Raw genomic sequence first — 23,719 nt, 5'->3', positions numbered from 1 at the left:
ACAGTATCTGCAAACATGCACCCTCCTAATTCCCTTCTTCCATCATTCTCTTTAGGCTGACCTGAATATTTCCTCTCAGACTCTGATTTTTCAGAATCCATGGACAGCTCATTAACAATCTCCTGCTAGACAGTCAGATCCAACAGAATGAGTTACAATGCAGTGTTCATGCCAAGGGCTTGAGACAGTTAGCATGACTCGCCCTATCTTGGCTGCTGGACCTATCTGCTCCCCCCTGCTCTCAAGTTGAGGTAAAAATGGCTAAGCCACTGAGGCAAAAAACAGAATGCAGAGTAAGGGCCTGCAGTTTATGAGGACATTGTGCTGACTGCTTCATATCCGCTTTAGTCTCTGTGTAAGCAATAAGCTTGCTGCAATTGAGGTGCCTGAGAGGGGCAAAGACCCCTGCCCATATTTTCTCGGGAGCTGAGCCTTCACTCTACCTCCTGATGGAAAACATAGTTAACAAGCCACTTTAAGGGAACCATTGTTTGCTTGCACTGTGTATCTTTGAAAAACATATATTAACTCTTAAACTGCTTTGTAAGCTATTATCACAAGTCCCCTTAAACTGCTTTGTAAGGTATTATCACAAGCCCCCTTAAAACTGCTTTGTGAGCTGTTATCACAGGCCCCTGATAACTATTTTTGTGTGATTTCTGTTCCCTTTTCTGTTTTCCCCCTTTTCTGCTGAGCTAAAGTAAATGTAACAAGAAAAAAGGTATAAAAGCTGTCACCTACAGAAATAAAGTTGCTGCTTGACTGCAAGTAGACCTCCAGACTCCACTTTCCTATCCTCTCTCACTTCCACACACTCTCTCCCTCAGGTTGAACGAGACATCTACGTTGGTGGTCTCGGGGACTCCCGCAGGTCGGTAGCCCCCTGGCAGACGTGCCAGACCCCGACATTACGTTATGCTTTCTGTGATAATGTTTCAGTCAAGATGTTCACTCTTTTGATATTTTCAATACCTCACATAGCTGTTATTCCTTTTCTGGAAAGTGCCCCCAGGTTTTGCAAGTGTTTATCTAAAAATAAAACAAAACAAACAAACAAAAACTAAATTCCCTTCTTGGCTTGGTTAGCAACACATTTTAACCCATTATCTTAAAGTCTAGTTCTTCTATCCATGGCTACTTTCAATCACTATATTGAATTTAAAATTTACCTGACCTTATCCTCAAATTCAGAGAAATTATACTAACTCCCTGTCTGACTATATTCTGTTCTAATGCTCTAGTTTTCTTAATTTTTCATGCATGTCAGCAGGTTTCCATTCTAAATATTTTGTGGATAGCCTTACTATATTGGCACCAACATAGAGGCCATGACTTTAAAGGCAAAGTGATGTCTGTCTTATCCCTATTTCATTGGTGGATTGTTATCTATTCTCCCTATTTCCATGTCTAAAGTGTCAGTTGTCAGAGGTTTAATAATAAATTAAAAATATTTATTTTTTTCTCTTTCTCTGATACCTACTCAACTCTTCTCTCATATCCCTACCCATTTTTATCTGGACCTCTTATATCCTCGAGTCTTATCACTGATGGGTTAATGTAATAGCCGGAATGAAGGAATAACTGATTCTAAGGCTAATCCTGAATCCAAAAGAGAAACAATTTAAATGTATCAGAGATTCGACTAAATGTGATTTACATTTTCACTATACAATTTTAAAGCAAGTTATTCACTCAAAACATAAAGCACTAGATGAGAATATAGCTTATGCTTACTAAAGATATAAAGAAAGATATACTACTTAATTTTCAAATAGTTGATGTTTCCATACCTATGAAATAAAATTACGTTTCTGTGAATTTTATCACTCATACATGTGACCTTAACTAAATAATTACCTCACTTCTAGACATTGTAAGTGATACTGCTTGATACTTAAACATAAATTACAAGTACATATGGTATGCCAGTTAGATTCTTTAAGATAATGACTAAGAAAGCAGAAGATATTTATATTCTTTTTTTTCTTTTTTTTTTATATAAAGAATATATAATGAATTGAATAGAAATAGAAACCATGCTCATGTTGACAGTGAGCTCCTCTGTGTAACTCAAATGCACCAGTACTACTCTCAGAATGCATTACCTTCATAAGAAGGTTAAAACTAAGAATATTTAGTTGATTTTAGAATTTTCCAGTTCACTTTCAATAACAACAAAAAATTAATATCTACTGTCTAACAATTAAATATCTAATTAGAAGATGAACAGTGATACAAAAATCAGTGTTTAGAAGTATCTAAGCATTTTTTAAAATGCCTCTCAGATGAAGAAAAATACATAGCCTAATAATTTTTTTTTTTTTTTTTTTTTTTTTTTAGGGAAAAAGAGAAAAAGAAGGGGAAAAAAAGAAAAAGAGGGAAAAAGGAATATTACTTCATTCCTAAAATGGGTTTCAATAATGGCCGATCAATATTTTGAGTGTTTAAAGTGGTTAATGCATATTTTATGTGTTTAAAATGGAGACCTCTATTGTGTTTATTTGTTCTGGTTCTGAGTTCAAGTCCTGGATATCTTATCAATTTGTTGTCTCGTTGAATCTAAATCTCATTATGTGTCTTATGTATCTGGGTGTTAAGATCTCTTATTGTTGTAATAATCCTTTTACCCTTGCATCCTTGTAGCTTTGAAATCTATTTTATTAAGTGTGAGAATTGCAACTCCTGCTTTTTATTTATTTATTTTTGCTCTCCATTTGGTTGGTGAGCTTTTTTCCATCCCCTTGTTTTGAGTCTTTGTATATCTTTAGATATATCGTTAGATTTTGTGGATATTGTATATTTTGTGTGTTTAAAATGGAGAGCCCTATTGAGTTTATTTGTTCTGGATCTTAGTTCCAGTCCCAGATATCATTATCAATTTTCTGTCTCGTTGAATCTAAATCTCATTATGGGTCTTATGTATCTGGGTGTTAAGATCTCTTATTATTACATTAATCCTTTTATCCTTGTATCCTTGTAGCTTTGAAATCTATTTTGTCAAATGTGAAAATTGCAACTCCTGCTTATTTATTTATTTTTGCTCTCCATTTGGTTGGTACTTTTTTTTTTTCCAACCCTTTATTTTGAGTCTATGTATATCTTTGGATATACCATTAGATTTTGTCTGTATCTTTTGATTGGGAGATTTGGTCGATTTAAATTTAGGGTTGCTGCCGTTTGATATTAACTGGCTATTTTGTCCTTTCATTGATAAAAATTCTTCTTTATGTTAATGCTCTTTACTTTTTGGTGTATTTTTAGAAAGGGTCATACTGGTTGTTCCTTTCTGTGTATAGTGCTTCTTTTAGAAGTTCTTGTAAAGCAGGCCTGGTGGTAATAAAATCTCTGAGTACTTGCTTGTTCCTAAAAGATTTTATTTTTCCTTCAAATGTAAAGCTTAAATTGGCAGGATATGAAATTCTGGGCTGAAAGTTCTGTTGATTAAGTATATTGAATATTGGCCCCCACTCTCTTCTAGCTTGTAGGGTTTCCGTTGAGAGATCTGCTGTAAGCCTAATAGGCTTACCTTTATGGGTAACTTGATCTTTCTCTCTGGCTGCCCTTAATATTTTCTCCTTCGTTTCGATCTTGGTGAATCTAACCATTATGTGCCTTGGGGTTGGTCTTCTTGAGGAATATCTTTGTGGTGTTCTCTGTATTGCCTGGGGTTGAATAGTGTCCTGCTTTGCTAAATTAGGAAAATTTTCCTGGATAATGTCCTGGAGAGTATTTTCCAGCTTGAATTCATTCTCTCCGTCACATTCAGGTACACCAATCAAGCGTATATTAGGTCTTTTCACATAGTCCCATATTGCTTGGAGACTTTGCTCATTCCTTTTTATCCTTTTTTCTCTATTCTTGTCTTGTTGTGTTGTTTCATTAAGTTGATCTTCGACCTCTGATACCCTTTCTTCTGCTTGATCCATTCGGCTGTTTAAGCTTGTACATGTTTCACTAAGTTCTCGTGTTGTATTTTTCAACTCCATAAGTTCATTTGTATTCCTCTCTATATTGTCTATTCTTTTCAACATTTCATCTAACCTTTTTTCCAAGTTCTTAGTTTCTTTACATTGGGTTAGAACAAGTTCCTTTAACTCCCAGAAGTTTCTTATCATCCACCTTTTAAAGCCTACTTCAGATAATGGAACACAGTCCTTTTCCATCAGGGCTTGTTCCGTTACTGATGAGTCCTTTTCCATCAGGGCTTGTTCGGTTGCTGATGAGTCCTTTTCCATCAGGGCTTGTTCTGTTGCTGATGGGTTCTGATTTTGAGTATACTCGGCCTTCTTAGGCTGTTTTTTTCCCTTCATTGTAGATGAACCGCCTTTCTAATTAGTCTTCTGAGTCGACGTCCGACCTATTGATTCCCAGTGTTGGGATCCGAGCAACCCACTGTGGCAGCCTAAATAGCAGCGGTAAGACCGATGGTGGTCTTCTGCCCGGGATTCTCTGGTCTGGCTTCCCTCTTGAGTCCGCAACAAGCGGCTCTGACTTCCCGGAGCTCCAAACTCCGGTCAGTAGGGGAAGCAGTCCCGTTGGCTCTGCATGAAGAGCTGCTGCACCGAGACGCCGGCAAAACCGCTGCGGCGGCCACAAGAGTCGCGCTGGCGACCCGTGGGGCTCCTCCACTGGGAATCAGCTGATCGGTGAGTGACGAAAATTCGTCTAAAAGTGTGGCGTCGTCTCGTTCTCTGGGCTTTCACTGGGAGCTACAATCCTGAGCTGTTAGTGGTCGGCCATCTTGGATCGATCAGCCTAATCGATATTTATATTCTTTATGGAACATAACAAATATGACTTCCAGTATGTTATGAAAAGTATATATTAGAAGACAATATTTTACAAACCAGAATATCAGGTTCTGGGGTCAAATTTTATTGTTATAGTCATATGTTGTTAAAACAATAATCTCTATTCAGTTTGATGTTCTAACAAAATTGCAAAAAGTCATTGTATTTCAGGATGACTGTAAATCTTTCATCAGGGAAACCAGAATGCTCAGTTTTTATAATTTTACATTTTCCTGAAGTATATGACACATTGCTGTGCACTACTTGCATTAGCAGAATCTTTTACTATTCAGTGATAAATAAGTTGTTTAAATGCTTTTGTCTAATTGGGTCATACTGCAATGAACACCCCCCTCCACCATGTATGGATATTATAAAAAGAAGCTTCTGAATAAAGTCTTTTTCTCCACAGTGTAAAACCTGTGACAGCAGCAAGATACTTGGAGAGTCAAAATTTTCCATTACGAATGATATCTATAAGAGTAGATGGGGTTCAATGAGGCTGAAGTATTACAAATTAGAATATAAATTTAGAAGTAAACTTCAATTAAGCACAGAAAGAGGATTACAAATAACAAAGTGTATCATATTGTATAAAGAAACAAACTTTCTTGTGAAGTAGTGAGATCCCTGTTATCTGAGGTATTCAAAAGAGCCTGATGCCAGAAGAAAAATACAGATACTGGTAAGACAGTGCCCAACATTACTTCCAAGTTTCCATAAAATGGTGAGATGCCAATACACTGCAATTTCAGGAAAGATGGAATGTTTATTTAAACTGAAGAATATTTATCTAAAGATAAATTGTTTGTGCTTTAGGAATGCTCCTGTGCACTAAAGATAAACCAGTAAATAAGACATACTTCCTGACAACAGACAATTACAGTCAGGTTGAAATGGATATACCATTGCTCCTATGAGTATGGGGCAGTGGAGGATTATCTAGCAGACAGACCAAGTCCATGCTTGAGATATCAGGAAAGTTGGGGTCTGCTTTAAAACAATTCCTTTTAAAGGACTATTCATACAGTATTTCCAAACAGCAAAATAGTAATGATGGCAAAAATATAACTTGTTGAACTTTTTCTTTACCATTTCCTGTTAGATCTTAATGGCCATAAGGGGCCACTAAAAGCTTTTAGCTAGAGAGTAGTTTGACTGTGTGCGTGCGTGTGCGTGTGCGTGTGTGTTAGAAAGAAACCTCTATGTGCCATGTGAAGTGTGTCAGACCAGGAAGCAAGATGGGCACTGCTGTAATAAACTCAGTGGGAAATGATTAAGCATGTAAAGTACTGGCAATGGGAATTCAGAGAAGGGGAGAAGATCAAGAAATATCAGCCTTTGCCAGATTTGGTGACTGGCTGGTTGCAAAGAAGAAAGACAAAAGAGTAATTAATAATCCCTCCTGGCTTTCTGGCTTTCTTCAGCCATTTTATTTCAGCAGCTACCGATGGAGCACAAAACAGACCCTTGAGCTTCTGCACATACCCAGGAAGAGATTAGTAAAGATTGTGAACCGCCCCGCTGACTTAGAACTTATAAAAGCAGGGTAGGATCTCCAAGAGTTCTATCCCAGAGATTCAGGGATTTTCTTGACCTCCATGTACCAGCTAGTTTGAAGTAAAATGCTATAGACTGTTCTTCTTTTTATCTATGTGGCAAAACATCCAATTTGCATAGTTAGCATTGAGATGGTTCTGGTTAACATCCCAATTTCTTCTTACCATTTATGCCTCTCCATTGGATGTATATTAAACATGTTAAAGATGCAGATTAGACTGCTACATCAACCAGAGTAAATGTGATATATATGTATGTTAGTAAGCTCATGCCATGGACATAAAGCTTATCCTGTATGAAAGTAAGGATACTAAACAATCTTTAAAATGTATTTTCTAGTTCTGAAAATGGAACATGGACCTTGAAAGCAGACAAAAAAAAATTCCATGAAATAAAAAGGAGTAAAAGCCTGAATTAAATGCTTTTAAGAAATAAATGGAAGAGCAATTGAATACAGTCTTGTATTCAATACAGTATTGTATGGATAACTCATGAAGAATTTTGCTTTTAACAAAGAGCTGATAAGTGAGCCAGTGGCTAAAGAGTCAAGCGGAGTGAAAGAGACAGGGAGATAGGGGGCGTGGCAGGGAGGAGAGAGAATGTGTTAAATAATGAAAAAGTAATAGCACATATATCCTCTCATGTGGAATTATCCAGTGGAGACGGAGGAAATACCAATGTAGAAAAAGAAAAGGAGGACCTGCTAGGTATTTGACTAAACAAAGATAAGGAAGTCTTGAGTATAAATGGGGGAGCTTGCCTCAGAGAGGTATTCAGTTTGTCTGTGTAAGAATGAAGGGAACATATGTAGTTACAGAGGCTAGCAGCAATAGATAGCTTCAGTTTAAGACATGCATAGCACTGTCCAAATAAGAAGCAAAAGACTAAGAAAAACAGAATATCATGGTAGTTGGATATTGCAGGGCTTTAGCTCCTGGTTCAGTCCTTAACTAGCTATGTGACATAAAGCAAATACCAAACTTCATGCTTCAATTTCCTCAAACATAGGTGGAGATAACACTGGTGCTTACCTCATAAAGTTAAACAGATGGACCAAATGACATAATGTATCTAAATATATCTATCTTCTGCCAATAAAATATAAGCTCCGTGAAGGCATGGATTTCCATCTTTTTTTCTCTTTCAATTGTACTTACATGGTGTCTGGCATATAGTAAATATTCAACAAATGTGACCTACCAGCTCATTTTGACACCATCATTGGTGCAGAATGAAGTAATCCTTACCTTCACCAAGACAAGGGGCATTTTACTTAACTGGCATAACTCTGAGGGTGGGGAAGGAAGAATGTGGATATGTGGTTTGAAAATCAAATTCTTAATAAGAACGTCGAAAATTTCAAGATTCTTTCTTTTCCTATCACTATCATTTCTGTTGATGTGTCTCCCGAAGGTAGTTAACCTAGTTCTTATTACATAAGTATCTTGCATTCTCATTAATTTTCCTTTTTCAATAGAGCATAACAATGACAATAACATTCAGTCAGCAAACCATGTTATCATCTGAACTCTCTATGCTATTGGTATTTCTTATGGTAACACTGCATTTCTAGGTAAATGCATGCAGATTTTCAGTTTCATTATTTTTCATGACCATCTAACCAAGATGTTCACTGATTAGTAGAACAAGAAAAATAAACACCATATATCAATTTCAATTTAATTAAGAGTGACCTACTTAAAACTGTTTCTCACTGTTACAGTCAAATTAAAAAATGTGCATTTGATGGTAATGTGTAAGATGAAGCATACAGAATCATTAGACATTTTTAAATACAGCTTATATCTTGCATGTATAATCACATCAGCTAATGATCCACTGAATAATCTGATATATCAATTAGCTCCATCAGTATTAAAGTATCTGCTAGTATTTTTAGCATCTGTTACTTCAGTGAGTAGAATAATCAGTGAAACTAAATTTTCACTATAGTAATTCAATAGTCCATCTGCCTAGTTGATTAAATTGTTGGACTCCTTTGCAAATAATAATATTTTATGTGGTAAACATTTACTCTGATTCAATAAAACATTGAGTTTTTATAATTGTATGCATCTAAAATTACAATATAAAACATGTTAGTTGTTATTTTTGCAATGTTGATACCAAAAATTTTTACATTCATTTATATAATTTGTTTGACAAAGAGTGTGGCTTTAACCAAGAAGACCTCAGAAGTCATTGACCTGAACCAACAAATTGGTAATGAACAACCAATGTTATAGCTACAATTCATTTAAATATTATATGCTGAATACTGTGATTCAAAATTTACTTATGTTATTACATTTAATTCTCAGGCAACCCAAAGAGGCAATGCTATTTCCAAATCACACATGGAAAATATAATAGGACTGCACATATTAGTGAAATCATACAGTATTTTTCTTTCTGTGTCTGGCTTATTTACTTAGCAAACTGTTCTTCAGGTTCACTCATGCTGTCACAAATAGGAGGATTTCCTTTTTCTGAGGTTGAATAATATTTCACCGTGTGTGTATATATGTATGCATATATACATGCATATAAGTATGTGTATATATAATGTGTGTGTGTATGCACACACACACACACACACACACACGCACAAGACTCACACTTTATCCATTCATCCACTGATGGACATTTAAATGGTTTCCATAACTCAGCTACTGTGAACAATGCGGTGATGAAAATGGAGGTGCAGATATTTAATATCTTTTCAAAATGATGGTTTCATTCCTTTGGGTATAGACCCAGAAGAGAGATTGCTGGGTCATATGATAGTTCTATTTTGGAATTATTTCAGAACCTCACTATTGTTTTCTACAATGGCTGCACCAATCTACATTCCCACCAATAGGGCAAAAGGATTTCCCTTCCTCCATACCCTCACCAACATTTGCTATCTCTTGTCTTTTGGATAACTGTAATTCTAACAGTGCAATCTAAAAAAAAAAAAAAAATAAACCAAATTAAAAAAAAAACTTGAATACAAAGAAGCAGTGAGTAGAGCAGTTGGGCCATCCCCCAGGGATGGAGTGGGGACAAGTATGAGAAAAAGGAGGTCAAATGGTACAGTTTAATAACAGTTGTATGAAATACATTATTCTAATAAATAATTCACCATAGTGAATAGCATTATATGGTATAGTAGAAATGTGTTAAGGGTAGATTTTAGATAACTATGTGAGACCATTGATATGTTAATTTGTGTGACTATAGTAATAATCTCACTATGTATAACCATGTCGAAATATGTTGTAACTTAAACATATAATAAAAATAAAGTGTATTAAAAACTATTTTTAAGAAAAAATTCAATAAGCTTGATTAGCTTCAATGACTAATCCATGGTTATAGGGTTAGAATATGGTAGATCCAGTAATCAAACTCAGCTATGACTAAAGTTAAAGCTCTTGCTCAACTCTAAACGACTGCTATCAGATCTCTAACTAGAAGACAGATGATCAAATATAGAAATGAGTGACAAGGTTCCTGCCTCACAACCTGGTTGGGGGACATAGAGTGTAAAACCAAAAATTTCAGAACATAATAAATTATTTAACAAAAATACATATTGAATCATATTGGTACAAGATCATTGCCTGGCAGACATTTGGTTCCCTAAGGATTTAAAATGACTGGATATATAATTAAATCTACTTGAAACCATAAATACAACACTAATTACTATGGCTTCTTTACTTGTCTTCAGCATGGCTACTTCTGTGCTCTGTAAAGACTAACTTTGGCTCCGATTTTTCATTGATTTGAACAACTGTGAAACCTTTGTTTATACATTATACCATTAGCAACATTTGGCCTTGGTCCATACTCATCATCTCCATAAAATTAATAAATATTACAACACTGCGTTACTTCACAACACTATGCCATTTTCATGACAAGTCAATGTCTTACTTTATTGCACTTCAGAAACCATTAACATTTATCAAAAATATAAAAAATACGTTTCATTATAATTATCTCTGCAGAGGTACCTGCAGAGATAATGGATTTCAATATGACAGATATAGGATATCTGTTATTTTGACATTAGAAAAGTAACCCTAAGAGCAGGCAGATATGATCACCAACAGCTTTGAACATATGTACCAACATATAGCTAACAGACTTACTATTAGAAGGTGGGCAGTAGGGGAGAGAGAGGGAACACAGGCAACACACTGACAAAGCAAAAATAGTAGCTACTACAGTTCTCCCTTGGCTGCTTACTATAACATACCAATATACTGCTATTCGGATAATAGACCCCTTCCCATTCTGATCACAAATGTGAGCACATGACCCAAACTAAGCCAACCAGATTCTCTCCTCTGTAAATTTCAGTTATGGTTTCCCTATGAACACACACATTCAGAAACCAAAATTAGTTAGAGTGAGTCATGTGATACTCCTTCCTCAGACATAAGCAAAGCCTCCCTGGTTTCTCCCTTTCTCAAGGTTTGGTTTTCGAACCTTCTTTTTAATCTTTTCATACACATACTATGTTTGGCTTAGTTCTTTATTTACTAATAAAATCATTCTAAGTGATAACCTGATAATGTTAAATGATAACCACATATTCTAAATGAAACTCCACTAAAAATGGGGTACATGAAAAGAAAAACAAACAAGTATTAGTCCCTTGCACTGTTTTTTTCCCCACTGTGAAGTGAATTAGAAGATGAGAGTGATTTGAGTGGACTACTGCAACAGTATTTAGAACATTCAGTAAACCCATGAGTAAAGGCTTTGACAGAAGCATTACAGGCTGGAAAACAAAAGCATATCCAAAAGAAGTACCTTAGAGACTACAGATTGCTCACTTTTATAAAATGGAAAAAGGCCAGTGTAATTGACCTGTAAACAGGTAGCTGGCTGATCTCTTAGAACTATCATTTCATAACAGGGATCTTTTGCTTATCAGTGATTTCAGAAAACGAGACAGTCACAATAGTAGTAGCTAGATCTTTAGGTCACTGGTAGTGTGTGAAAAATCCATATAATTGAACACATGTATTACATACATTTCCATACTTGCCATTTTGAAAGTAAGCCCAGTGAATAAACCCTGGCTTTACTATGGAAGGGGAATGACTACATCTACAGAGTGGATCACCCTATTTTTCTGTTTACTTAAAGCTTTCTTTCAAGCCAGATGTTCTTAAGGAAAACTCACACTTAAAGCTTTCTTTCAAGCTAGATGTTCTTAAGGAAAATTGATGGGCCTCACAAAAACTAGGCCCATTTCGTGAGGCCAAATAACATTTTGTTTGCAAATCATATGAACAAAAGTCAAGCTAGCTTAAACAAAAAGAGAATGGCAGGGTAGGCAAAAGGGTAGGGCAAAAGGGCAGGGCAAAGCGGGGGAAGGGCAAGGATGGAAGGAGCAAGGAAGTAAAGAAAGAAGAAAAGAAAGAAATTAACTGACTCACATAACTGGGAAAGTTAGGGGTGGTACCTGCATCAGACATCAATCAGATATTATCAGGACTCTGAATTTTTCAGCTTTACTTCTCTTTATGGTTTCCTTCTCTTCTACTAAGGGGAGTCCTGTCTTTTGCAGATGACATGATTGGGACAATATCATGAATTTATCTTCTATTTCCTATTGTCTGTGTACATATCACCAACTCACTTGTTTTAGGTTATGTGTACTTCCAAATCACAGCCAGACATCAGTTATGTCACAACTCTGCTGCATAATCCGGTTACTTTTGTGAATAGCAGTCCCATCAGAACCTCATGGAATATGACAGGGTCAAAATTAAAAAGAAGAGGGTAGGGTATTTGTGTCAGAAAACCAGATAATGGGTAGACAAAAATCAGGCTGTGCATTACAAAAACATTACTATTTTGTGAAATAAAATACTATACAAATTTGATAACTTATACTAATTTAATATCCAATTTAGCCTTAAATATTAAAGATAAAAAGACTTAGAAAAGAAGCTTTAATCAAGTAAATGATCTATTTCTATATTACTGATAAGCAACTGAAGTAAAATTCTCAACCCTAAGATCCACAGAAGGATCACTTCTGCAAAGACATGTTGTAATTCTCATGATTAAATTCTTGTCTTATGAATACATGTTGATTTCTTATCTTTATATTTAATGCTATCCAGAAGTGCTGCTTCTACAGTATTGTATCTGTAAAATACTAAATATTATCACATATTAGCTCCTTGATCTCGATAGGTTATCATATTTCATTTCACAACAAATTATTTTTCTTTTCAAAATTTCTTTTAGCTAAAAGTGTTTAAATAATTAAATTATAACCTGTTTAAGGCACATGCAAAATCTGGCATGAAATTACAAGCAAACATATATAAAAATATGCAAACAAAGTTTTAGAATTTATTTCATTATTCAAACGAGTTTTAAAATGTATTTAAAGAGCATTAAAAATTCTCAGATAAGGCACAGACTGTAGCACTTTATGTCTCATTGCTTGTGCAGCTATTGTCTCATATTTTGACAAATCAGTAGAACTCCACTCACATGAATATTAAGTGAGAAGATGAGAACCTGCTGAGGAAAGGTATACTGTCACTGATGTAGAACCAACTATCAAAAATTTAAAACTAATAATAAACTGCTTTCATTAAAAGAAAAAAAAAAAAACACCTCTCTTCTTTCACATCCATGTTGAATGATGCGAAAGAATTCCACAAAATCTGATACAGCAATTTGAGGTTTTTGTTGAAACTACTCAACATACATCTTTTAAAAAATCAGTTTTCTTCATATCATTCCCACATGTAAAGCCTTTTTATGCTCACTTCATTGTCATATTCTTCTCAAATTAAAGGCAAAAATAAGCATGTTAGGATACTAAGGAAAGAGGAAGAATTAAAAAAAAGCCTGAGTGGACAGGGTGGGAGATCTTTACCTAACCACATGAATAGAGCAGAAGGGGAACTTCTGCTGTTACCATACAGCAACTCTGCCTAGTAGAAAACGTGGCTCCTCCATCCACCAATCTAATACTCTCTCTTATGGGAAAAAAAAGAGGAAATAAACAGAAAAAAATTCAATCATTCGATGCCTATTTCTCAGAATTGGTGAGAATATAAATAATGCATGAAAATGTTTATTCAAAGTGACTGACAGTTAAATGCAATAGATTGATCCTATTTGTTCTTTTTTTTGAAATTCAAAATAGTTCTTTTTGCTTTTATTTTCATGGTTAAAAGAAAATACATATTCTTTGGAAAAAAAATGAAAATATGCAAGTGAACAAAAAGAGTAAAGCTGAGAACTCCTGAATTCCCACCAACCATGATACTTAGTCATAACCACTGGTAGAACACTGGAAAGTATCTTGCCATTCATGCTCTTTATAATTTACTTTTGCACCTAAAATACATGATGAACATTTTCTCATGTTAGTATCAAAATTCTGTTAATACTCACATATCCACGTAGTACAGACTTGTACAGATGCAACATACTTTATCTGACCACTCTTCCATTGTTGAACACTAGTGTTGATTCCTGGTTTGTTTTGTTGCTGTTGTTGTTGTTGTTGTTGTTTTGGGCTTTAATAAGTAATGCTGTGATGGGCACAAATGTAGCTAAATATTGGCATACCTACTTATTTTACTTTTATGAATAAATTCTCTGGGTGCATTACAATTATTTTTCTCATGTATAATAGTCACTTATATAATCTCTATCTTCCATTTTAGACTGGCAAATACATTTTTGAGAGGTTCAGATATATTTTCTCTTTTCTCATTTTACTGAGATAATAGAGCTTTGTAATTCTTCCCCTCATGGTTTATAGCCTGGTAGAAAGTGAAAGTAACCTGAAGAAGCCTGCCTTTTATAAAAAGCCTAAAATCATGAGGAGATTATGCCAGACATCTTAGGGAGGAAAGCAGCAAGGTAGAGATGCCTGGCTGGAGAAAAAGATGCCTGTAGGTTTCTTCAATACCATAGTTGGTCCCTAAAGAGGTGGCCAGACCTAAGTGGGTATGATAGGAGGATAGTACATCTAAGAAGTCTGAATCTGAGCAAAGAACCCACACTCTACATGTGGCATAAAAGAGAGTTCCTGGATTTCAAGGTATGCTGTGAACTTGGAAAAGATGATACTAACAACCATGACAGAGGGAAAAGTCAGTAGCTTTCTTCCATCTTCTGAGCATTGCAAATTCTCCTCGTGTGATCTTAGGAGGAAATGGAAGACTAAGAATGACTGATAAGGAATTTCCTAGCATCCTTTTGGAATGGTAGTTTAAAGCCTAATTGAGTGTATTTAAAGAATATTATATTATTTAAATGTCATATTTTAAGTTTTATCGTTAAACAATTATTGAATTATTCATATTCAATTATTCATATTATATTCCATAAATATCATTTGATAGACTTAAAGTCATACAACTATAATTGTAAGTTTCATAAGGACAGATACTTTATCTTTCTCATTTGTTACTGTATTTATAACTTCTACCAGAATGCTTGGCACACTGTGGGTGCTCAATGTTGACTGAATAACATTAGAAAGAAATTATAAAATGGGAACTGATAAAGTATTGAGGGACATATTAACTGTAGCTTTGGGGATACTAAAAAGACTTTATTGAAGAGATAACATTTGAGATGCAAAGGCTAGCAGAGCCTTGATACACTAAGTGTCTAGCAGAACCTTGATACACAAAGACCTAGGTAGCTCCTCAGTAAGACCTTATTGAGCTGCCTAGGGAGGCTAGAGATGAATTCTGTAATGATTCACAGCTTGCCTTGGCTCTATTTACTCTGTGTGTTCTGCTTTTTTCCTTTCCTGAGGTTTTAGTCAACACGTGTTTTAGAGGCTTTTACTTATCTAGTTGCTGACCACCCATGTCATCCCACTATATGAAGCATGTATTCTAACTTACTCAATTTATCTTTGATAGCTTGCAGTCTTAATGTGTATGGCCTCTGATCACCAACTCTTCTCCCTACAGCTTTCTTGCATGTAGTTTAGGACTTCAGGGACTAAGGTTATCAGCAAACTTAGCTGGGTACATAGACTTATTTCCAGATTGACAAAATGGCATAAGCAAAAACCACAGAAAAAAAGTAAAGGAAAAAGTCATAGAATAGCATGTAAATAAAAGTATGAGATAAGAAAGAAGCCCCATATTCCATCGTATGCCATATCTAGGATCATTGGTCATTTATATTCAGCCTTATTATATTTAAATCAAAGATAAATAGAATCAAAAAATACTAGATATTGCATATCACCTTAAAATCCGAACTGAAGAAATGTTATTTCTTTGATAGACAATAAAAAATCAGACATAACTAAGATTATGCAAGGAAAACTTTTCTGGGGAGATTTGAGATTTGATGACAATGATGCATTCTTGAAAAGGCTTATGTTGTTAAATATATAATTTTTTTAATAGGTAGGGGTCATTTTTCAGTTAAAAAAATCTATTTCAAGTAAAATCACTATTTGTAAGGAGTAAAGAATTTAAAATAAGAAGTTATAAATGTAAACAGCATTCCTATGCAACACGCTCTGAACCGATTGGTCATGCTTAGAATCCATGGCATCAACATGATTGATAAAATATTTTTATTCACAGGCATATTTACAGATGTATATCTCTACATATAGACATCAATTTATATATGTATATATACATATCTTATTTTTAGAAGTCACAAAATGAGGATAATTATCAAAGCAAAACTCATAGTGAACTAAAATTGTTTCAAAAGTTAATGAAATACTGTAGAAAAAAAACCACAACAGAGAAATGCTTGGAAAACATTTCATCTATCTTTTGATGGGAACCAGAAATCTATATTTATCTAAGTCAGCAAATGAGATGATCCATAGAACAAAATTATTTATCCTCAGGATGGCAGAGGGATTTAGGTGTGCAGATAACCATTTCTAAGAACCATGCTGACTCAGTCTGTTTCCTAAAATATCTGCTTGTTCCATTTTCTGCTTTGGAACTTGAGTCAACCCTGGTGTATTTAAACTTAGTATTTTGTTTCTGAACTTCACAAACATGGGCAAGTTTTTTACAAAAGACCAAAATTAAGTTGAGGTTTAGTTACGAAAACTTTACAGAACTCCATTTCACAGTCTGTGAATCCAATCAACATTCAAAATTAGGAGTTGATTAGCTAGTATATAGATTAGCAAGGCTATTTTGTGTTTCTCCAGTTGCTTCTCCTTTGACTATTTAATTGTCTACCTGAATTCTTATCAGATAAGACTCAGTATAAAAAAGTTCAAAACAAACAAGTAAAACAAGGCTATGCAATCGTAGAACACAGAAGACCAATATTATGCTTCCCCAACTTGTTACCTTAAATCTGGTCAAAAAGAACCATCACAAAAACAATATCAAAAAAAATTTTTTTAATCTCTAGTCTAGGAATAACACTCTTTATTTAATAAAAATAACTTTTTGATCTACCACTGCTCATGTTTACCATGGAAATCCAAGAATTTCTAGTGGACATGATATTAACAGTGTCCTGGACCACTGGAGTGAACCACGTAAAATGCAATAGAGATACACATTTCAACCCTCCCAAGTAAAAACAAAGTGAAATGCCATAATATGAACCACCAAAACTTAATTCCCAAGTCTTTCCAGTTTTAAATATTAGGCTGAGCCAAGGAAGACCAGTCATTTTTTCAATTTTATTTATTTATTTTCCTCTGTAAATCCCTTATTAGTTTCTGTAAATTAGTCAAAGGTGCACTCCTGGGGAATTACTTTTATAGATTCAATTAAAGTGTATCCTACTAGCATCCTGAAAGTTTGGGTTTAGCAAATATTTCCAGTGTAGGCGACACTTCTCAGAATTTTAAAAACATAGTAAGAGTGAGACTTTATTGAAGATCAGATGGTGTTCTTTTTGTGTGTGTGTGATTCTCTAATCTTTCCCATTGGTCTGTAGGTTGGGTTATCAGTTTTGTATATACATGCTGCCAATTTTTGTATTTCGATATTGTATCCTTCAACTTTGCCATATTCATTTAGTAGTTCTAAGAGTTTTTTTCTGGCATTCTGGAGAGTTTTTACATACAGAATTATTTCAGCTGCAAATAGAAATAATTTAATTTCTTCCCTTTAACTGAGAAGCCTTTTCTTTTCTTCTGCTTCTTTTTCTTTTTTCTTGTCTGATTGTTCTTGCTAGTACTTTCAGCACTATATTGAATAGATGTGTGAGAGTGGACATCCCTTGCTTTTTACCAAATCTCAATGGAAAAGCTTTCAGTTTTCCCCCATTGATTATAGTATTAGCTGTGGGTGTTTTTTTAATAAAAGACTCTAATTATGATGAAAAACTTTCTTTCTATACCTAAACTGCTGAGTATTTTTATCAAGAAAGGATGTTGGAGTAGGCAATGCTTTTTCTGTATCAATTGAGATAATCACATGGTTTTTAATCTTTTATTCTGTTAATGTGATGTATCACATTGATTGATTTGCATACGTTCAACCAGTCTTGCATGCCAGGGATAAATCCCATTCAGTCATGATCTTTTTGACTTGTTGCTGGATTTAATTTACTAATATTTTAATAAGGATTTTTGCAATGCTTTTCATCAGAGAAATTGCCCTATGTTTTTCTTTTCCTGTGATGTCTTTGTCTGACTTATGTATTAAGGTAATGTTGGCCTCATGAAATATGTTTAAAAGTAGTTCCTTTAGCTTTATGTTTCAAAAGAGTCTACAAAGGATTGATATAAATTCTTCATTGAATGTTTGGTAGAATTTGGCTGTAAAGCTATCTGGTCCTAGGTTTTTCTTTGTTGGGAGTTTTTGATTAATTTTTCAATTTCTTTCTTATTGGTCTATTTGGGCTTTCTATTTCTTCCTATCTCCATCTTGGTTGGAGCTATTTTTTTAGAATTTTTTTCATTGCACCTAGATTATCCAATTTTTTTTGGCATTGAATTGTTCATTATAGTTTTTTTTATCCTTTTCATTTGTAAAGTGTTTGCAATAATTAGTTCTCTTTCATCTCTGGTTGTATTCCTTTAAGTTTTTTTTTTTTTTTCTTGGTGAGACTAGCTAAGAGGTTTGTCAACTTTTTTTCTTCAGGAAAAAAACTCTTAGTTTTATTTCTCTTCATATGGCTTATCTGTTCTTACTTGATTTCTTTCTTTTTGTGTGTGTGTGTTTTATTTTGATGAAATCTTGCTCTGTCATCAGCTGGAGTGCAGTGACACGATCTCAGCTCACTGTAATCTCCACCTCCTGGGTTCAAGCCATTCTCTTGCCTCAGCCTACTGAATAGTGGGGACTACAGGCACACTCTACCATACCCAGCTAATTTTCATATTTTTAGTAGAGATGGGGTTACACAATGTTGGCCATGATGGTCTTGACCTCTTGACCTCATGATTTGCCCACCTCAGCCTCACAAAGGGCTGGGATTACAGGTGTGAGCCACTGTGCCTGACTTATTAGATTTATTTCTATTCTGCTATGTATTATTTCTTTCATTTTCCTAGTTTTTTCTTTTTCTAGTTCCTTGACAATTAGACCATATTTATGGAATATTTCTTCTTTTTAAATGTAGGCATTTATTTCTATAAACTTTCCTCTAAAACTGCTTTTGCTATATTGCATAAGTTTTGGTATATTATGTTCCCATTGTGTTTGTCTCAAGATTTCTTTTGATTTCTTCTCTGATCCACTGGTTGTCCAGGAGCATGTTATTTAATTTCCACAAATTAATAAAATTTTCATGATTTCTCCTGTTATCGATTACTAGTTTCATACAATTGTTGTCAGAAATTATACTCAATCGGACTTAAATATTCTTAAATTTGTTAAAAAATGTTTTATCACCTAACATTGTTTCATGTACTCTGAAAAAAATATGTATTTTTCTGTTGCTGCTAGATGGAATGTTCTGTATGTGTCTGCTAAGTCCACTTGGTCAAAAGTACTTTTTAAGTCCAGTATCTACTGGACTCTCTGTCTGTTTAATATGTCTATTGTTGAAAGTGGGGTACAAAGCATCCTTCTATTATTGTATTGCTATCTATTCCTCTCTGTGTTCATTAATAGCTTATGTATTGAAATAGTCCAATATTGTGTGAATATATATTTACAATGATTATGCCATCTTGATAAACTGATTGATTTCATTCAGTAACAATGTTTTTTTTATCATATGTTAGTTTTTGACTTGAAGTCTATTTTATCAGGTAGGTATAGCCACTGCTGGTTTTTTGATTACAATTTGCTTTTAATATCTACTTCTGTCCCTTCACTTTCAGTCTCTGTGTATCCTTAAAGCTTGAATGGGTCTCTTTCAGGCAGCATATGGTTGGATATTGATTTTTGTCCATTCAATCACTCTGTGTTGAATGTAAATGAGTCAAATTACCCAATGAAATTACACAGAGTGGTTGAATTTGATCAATTTACATTCAAGGTTGTTACTGATAGGGACTTGCTACTGCCATTTTTGCTATTTGTTCTCTGCTTTTTTTGTAGTTTCTTTGTTCCTTAATTTCTCTTGTCACTCACCTTTATGATTTGGTAATTTTCTGTAATGCTAACTTCTGTTTCTTTTATCTTTATCATTAGTGTATCTACTGTAGGTTTTTTTGGTCACCATGAGGCTGACAAAAACATCCTATAGTCTACTATTTTAAGCCAACAATTCCTGATATATATAAAAACACGAGATTTTTATCACATTTATATTTTTGATGTCACAATTTACAACTTTTTATATTATATATGTTGTAACACTTATAGCTTTAGATATTTTTGATGATTTTGACTTTAACCTTCATACTAGAGATATATATGACTTTCACAATGCCGTTAAAGTATTGGAACACTTAGGATTTGATTATGTATTTGTCTCTAGTAGTGAGTTTTACATTTTCATATGTATTCATGATACTACTGATCATCCTTTGGTTTCTACTTGAAGAACTTCCTTAAGCATTTCTTGTAAGGCAGCTCCAACTGTAATAAATTATCTTGGCTTGTGCCAAGTATACTACGTTGCTTTGCTGGGTATACTACTCTTGGCTGATGGGTTCCCCCCACCCCATTTCAGCACTTTGACAATGTAATTCCATTATCTCCTAGACTGCAAAATTCATCCTGAGAAATGTGCTCATAGTCCAATAGAGATTCTCTTATATGTGGCTTGATATTTTTCTCTTCTTTCTTTTAAAATTATCTCTTTAACTTTGACTTTCAACAGTTTGGTTTTAATATGTCTCAGAAAGAATCTCTTCAGGTTGAATATATTAGAAATCCTTGAGCTTAATGGATCTGGATGTCCATATCTCTTCCCAGACTTGGGAAATACTCAGCAATTAGTTTACATAGGCTTTCTGCTCCTTTATCTTTCTCTTATCCTTTTGGGACTCCAATAATACAAATATTTATTCACTTAACAGTGTGCCATCAGTCCTGTAGTTGTCTTTGTTTTTTTTTTTTTTTTTTTTTTTGACAGATTCTCACTCTGTTGCCAGGCTGGAGTGCAGTGGCATGATCTCAGCTCACTGTAACCTCCACCACCTGGGTTCAAGTGATTCTCCTGCCTCAGCCTCCCTAGTAGCTGGGACTATAGGCACGCAGCTCCATGCCCAGCTCATTTTTGTATTTTTAGTAAAGATGGGGTTTCACTACATTGGCCAGGATTTAAACTCTTAATTTTCCTTTGAGAATGTCAAAAGACTGATACCACAGTTCAAAAATTCTTTCTTTTTGATCTCCTCTGCTGTGAAACCTCAACCATATTTTTTTAATTCATTGTATTTAGGTCCAAGAATTCAGTATGGTTCTTTCATATACCTCTTATTTGAATTTCTCATTCGGATCATTGTTTTCCTGAATTCATTGAATCATTTATTTCTATTACCTTATGTCTCACTAAATTTCCTTAAGATCATGATTTTGAATTCCTTTTTAGGCAATTTGTAAATTTCTATTTTTGTGGGGTCCATTACTGAAGAATTATTGTGTTTCTTTGGTGCTGTCATATTTCCTTTTCATCTTTCTTGTGTCCCTGCATTGATGTCTGTGCATCAGACAGTGAAGTCACTCCTAAACTTTACAGAGTGGCTTTCATGGGGGAGGCTTTCACATATAGATAGGCCTGCATTACAGATTGAACAGGGTGCAAGCAACTCACCATGTGGACACAGTAGTGTAATCTACATTCAGCTTCTCTGATTCTGATCAATGTTTTTGATGACTAGAAGTGCCTATGTAGCCTAGACTGTAGGAATTTGTTGCAGTAATGGTGGCTGCATAAGTTATTAGGGTAAAGACTCTAGGGATCCTCTTATTCTTGTTTTTCTCACAGTGGGGAGTCTTAGCTGGGATCTTTCTTGATATTGGGTGTGATATGGCTATCAAGCAGCAACAAAAGCATTGGAATATAGAACACAGGTCCTTGGAGCAGCTGTGGAACTGGATTCTTGGGCTAAGCATTTTGTCAAAGTACCACAGAACCCAGAAATTGAGGTCACAGGCTCACTCTGCAAAGCACAAGAGAATGCAATTCTCCCACTAAGCTGAGGACTGTTTCTCTGAGGCACATCCTGCTGGGATGGACCCACAGACTGAGTGACAGATCAAAAACATATACTGACACAGATATTTTGCCTTTGTCCAGCCTGGGGTCCACTGCAAGAGTCAGCAGCAGCCTTGATAAGCTTGCAGCTTTCACATTTATTAAGTACAGATTAAATAATAAAGGTCTCAAGTAAACACCATTAGAGGGTAATTAACATTGCTGACCCCCTGAGTAGAGAGCACTCATATGCCTCCCCCCTCCATGGTAAACCAAAGATCAGTCTTAGGATCACATGAGTAAATAAACTATTTAGATAAACTCCTCTGCATTGCACCTTCTGGCCTTCCAAGAAGATTTGCATTTCTAAAATTTCTCCCACCACCCTGACCGAACTCCTACACATCTCAGTAGCTTTGTCCTAGGAGCTGGGATGTAGCTATGGTTCTAACCCTGGGAGGCACCAGCATGGATCTTGAAAAAAAAAAAGAGGAAAAAAGTGCTACAGAGGCTCAGGCCCCAGAGAGTTGGGCATAGCTGCAATTCAGGACCCAGCACAAACAGGGCACAGTGGCACGTGGGCTCCAGAAAATAAGGTACCAGGAGGTGGTGACTCTGGAACTGAAAATGGTAGGACATAGGAGTATCCCAGACTTTACATGGCCAGGTATAGCAGCAAGGATGCAAGTTCCTGATTGATTTAAGCCCCAGGGGACAGGAAGCAGTATAGTGATGCTCCCTTCAGAAGAGACGGGGTGTCTTTGCAGCTCAGACTGTAGGAGTCGGGTCCAGTTCTGGGTAAGTGGGCACTATGGGCTTTTTGGTCTGGAAGGTACATAGCCACAGTTCAGCCAAGACTCTACTCTGTCTGTTTAGCCCCAGAAAGTACAACTACATGGGTTAGTAGAGCCTCGGGATCAGTGGGCTCAAGGTGTGGAATCAACTATGATACTTAGAGGTACAGCTGCTTCACTGGGCCAGAGGCTCGTATTTCCAGGGTGCAGGGTGCTGTCTCACCTATTGCATAGGGTAGGGAGTTACTACTCCAGTATACCAGTAGCTTGAGGTCCCTGGGAAATAGGTTGATGCCTTTGATGCCTCAGCTCTGCCATCAGATCATAACTGTCCCCACAGTTAAAAGGCTCCAGGTCTTGGAGGTCACTTCAGCTTGACCCTGAGGGAAGAATGCACCAGCAACTGGGATGGGGGTAGAAGAATGGCTTTGTGGTAGCTTGGCCCTAGAAAGTAGGCCATAAGACAAGATTTCATTCCTTTTAAATAATATTCAATTGTGTGTGTACATATGTACCAAATTTTCTTTATCCATTCATCTGTTCATGGACATTCAAATCATTCTGTATCTTGGCTATTGCAAATAGTGCTACAGTAAACATGGGAGTGCAGATATCTCTTCAGTATATGAATTTCTTTTCCTTAAAACACTTCTGAACATTGAACTGGATAAAGACTTTATAGGGAACACATCGAAAGCACAGACAATGAAAGCAAACATAGACCACTGAGATCATATCAAATGAAAAAGTTTCTGTACAGCAAAAAAATCTCATAAGTGGGAGCTGAACAATGAAAACACATGGACACAGGGAGGGGAACATCACACACTGAGGCCTGTTGGGGATGGAGGGCAAGGAGAGGGAGAACATTAGGACAAATAGCTAATGCATTCTGGGCTTAAAACCTAGATGACGAGTTGATAGGTACAGCAAACCACCATGACACATGTATACCTATGTAACAAATCTATACGTTCTTACATGTATCCCAGTACTTAAAGTAAAATTTAAAAAAAAGAAAAGAAACAATCT

General features: G+C 35.4%; 1 protein-coding gene across 32 annotated transcripts in view; it reads right to left on the bottom strand.

Moving 5' to 3' along the window:
* COX7B2 (cytochrome c oxidase subunit 7B2) overlaps nt 1-23,719 on the bottom strand; it is a 130,537-nt gene that overhangs the window by 27,543 nt on the left and 79,275 nt on the right. For 6 of the 32 annotated variants that reach the window (XM_035293772.3, XM_054253387.2, XM_054253386.2 and 3 more), the window contains one exon: nt 973-1,029. The exons of 18 other annotated variants lie outside the window; for them this stretch is intronic. The gene's annotated coding sequence lies outside the window, so the exon portion shown is untranslated. 8 more of the 32 variants (XM_078367263.1, XM_078367267.1, XM_078367268.1 and 5 more) reach the window with 3 other exon arrangements.

This window comes from Callithrix jacchus, chromosome 3 (assembly GCF_049354715.1).
Source record: "Callithrix jacchus isolate 240 chromosome 3, calJac240_pri, whole genome shotgun sequence".
NCBI lineage: Eukaryota > Metazoa > Chordata > Mammalia > Primates > Cebidae > Callithrix > Callithrix jacchus.
The sequence above is the reverse complement of the archived record's forward strand: the minus strand, read 5'-3'. Positions and strand labels throughout refer to the sequence as shown.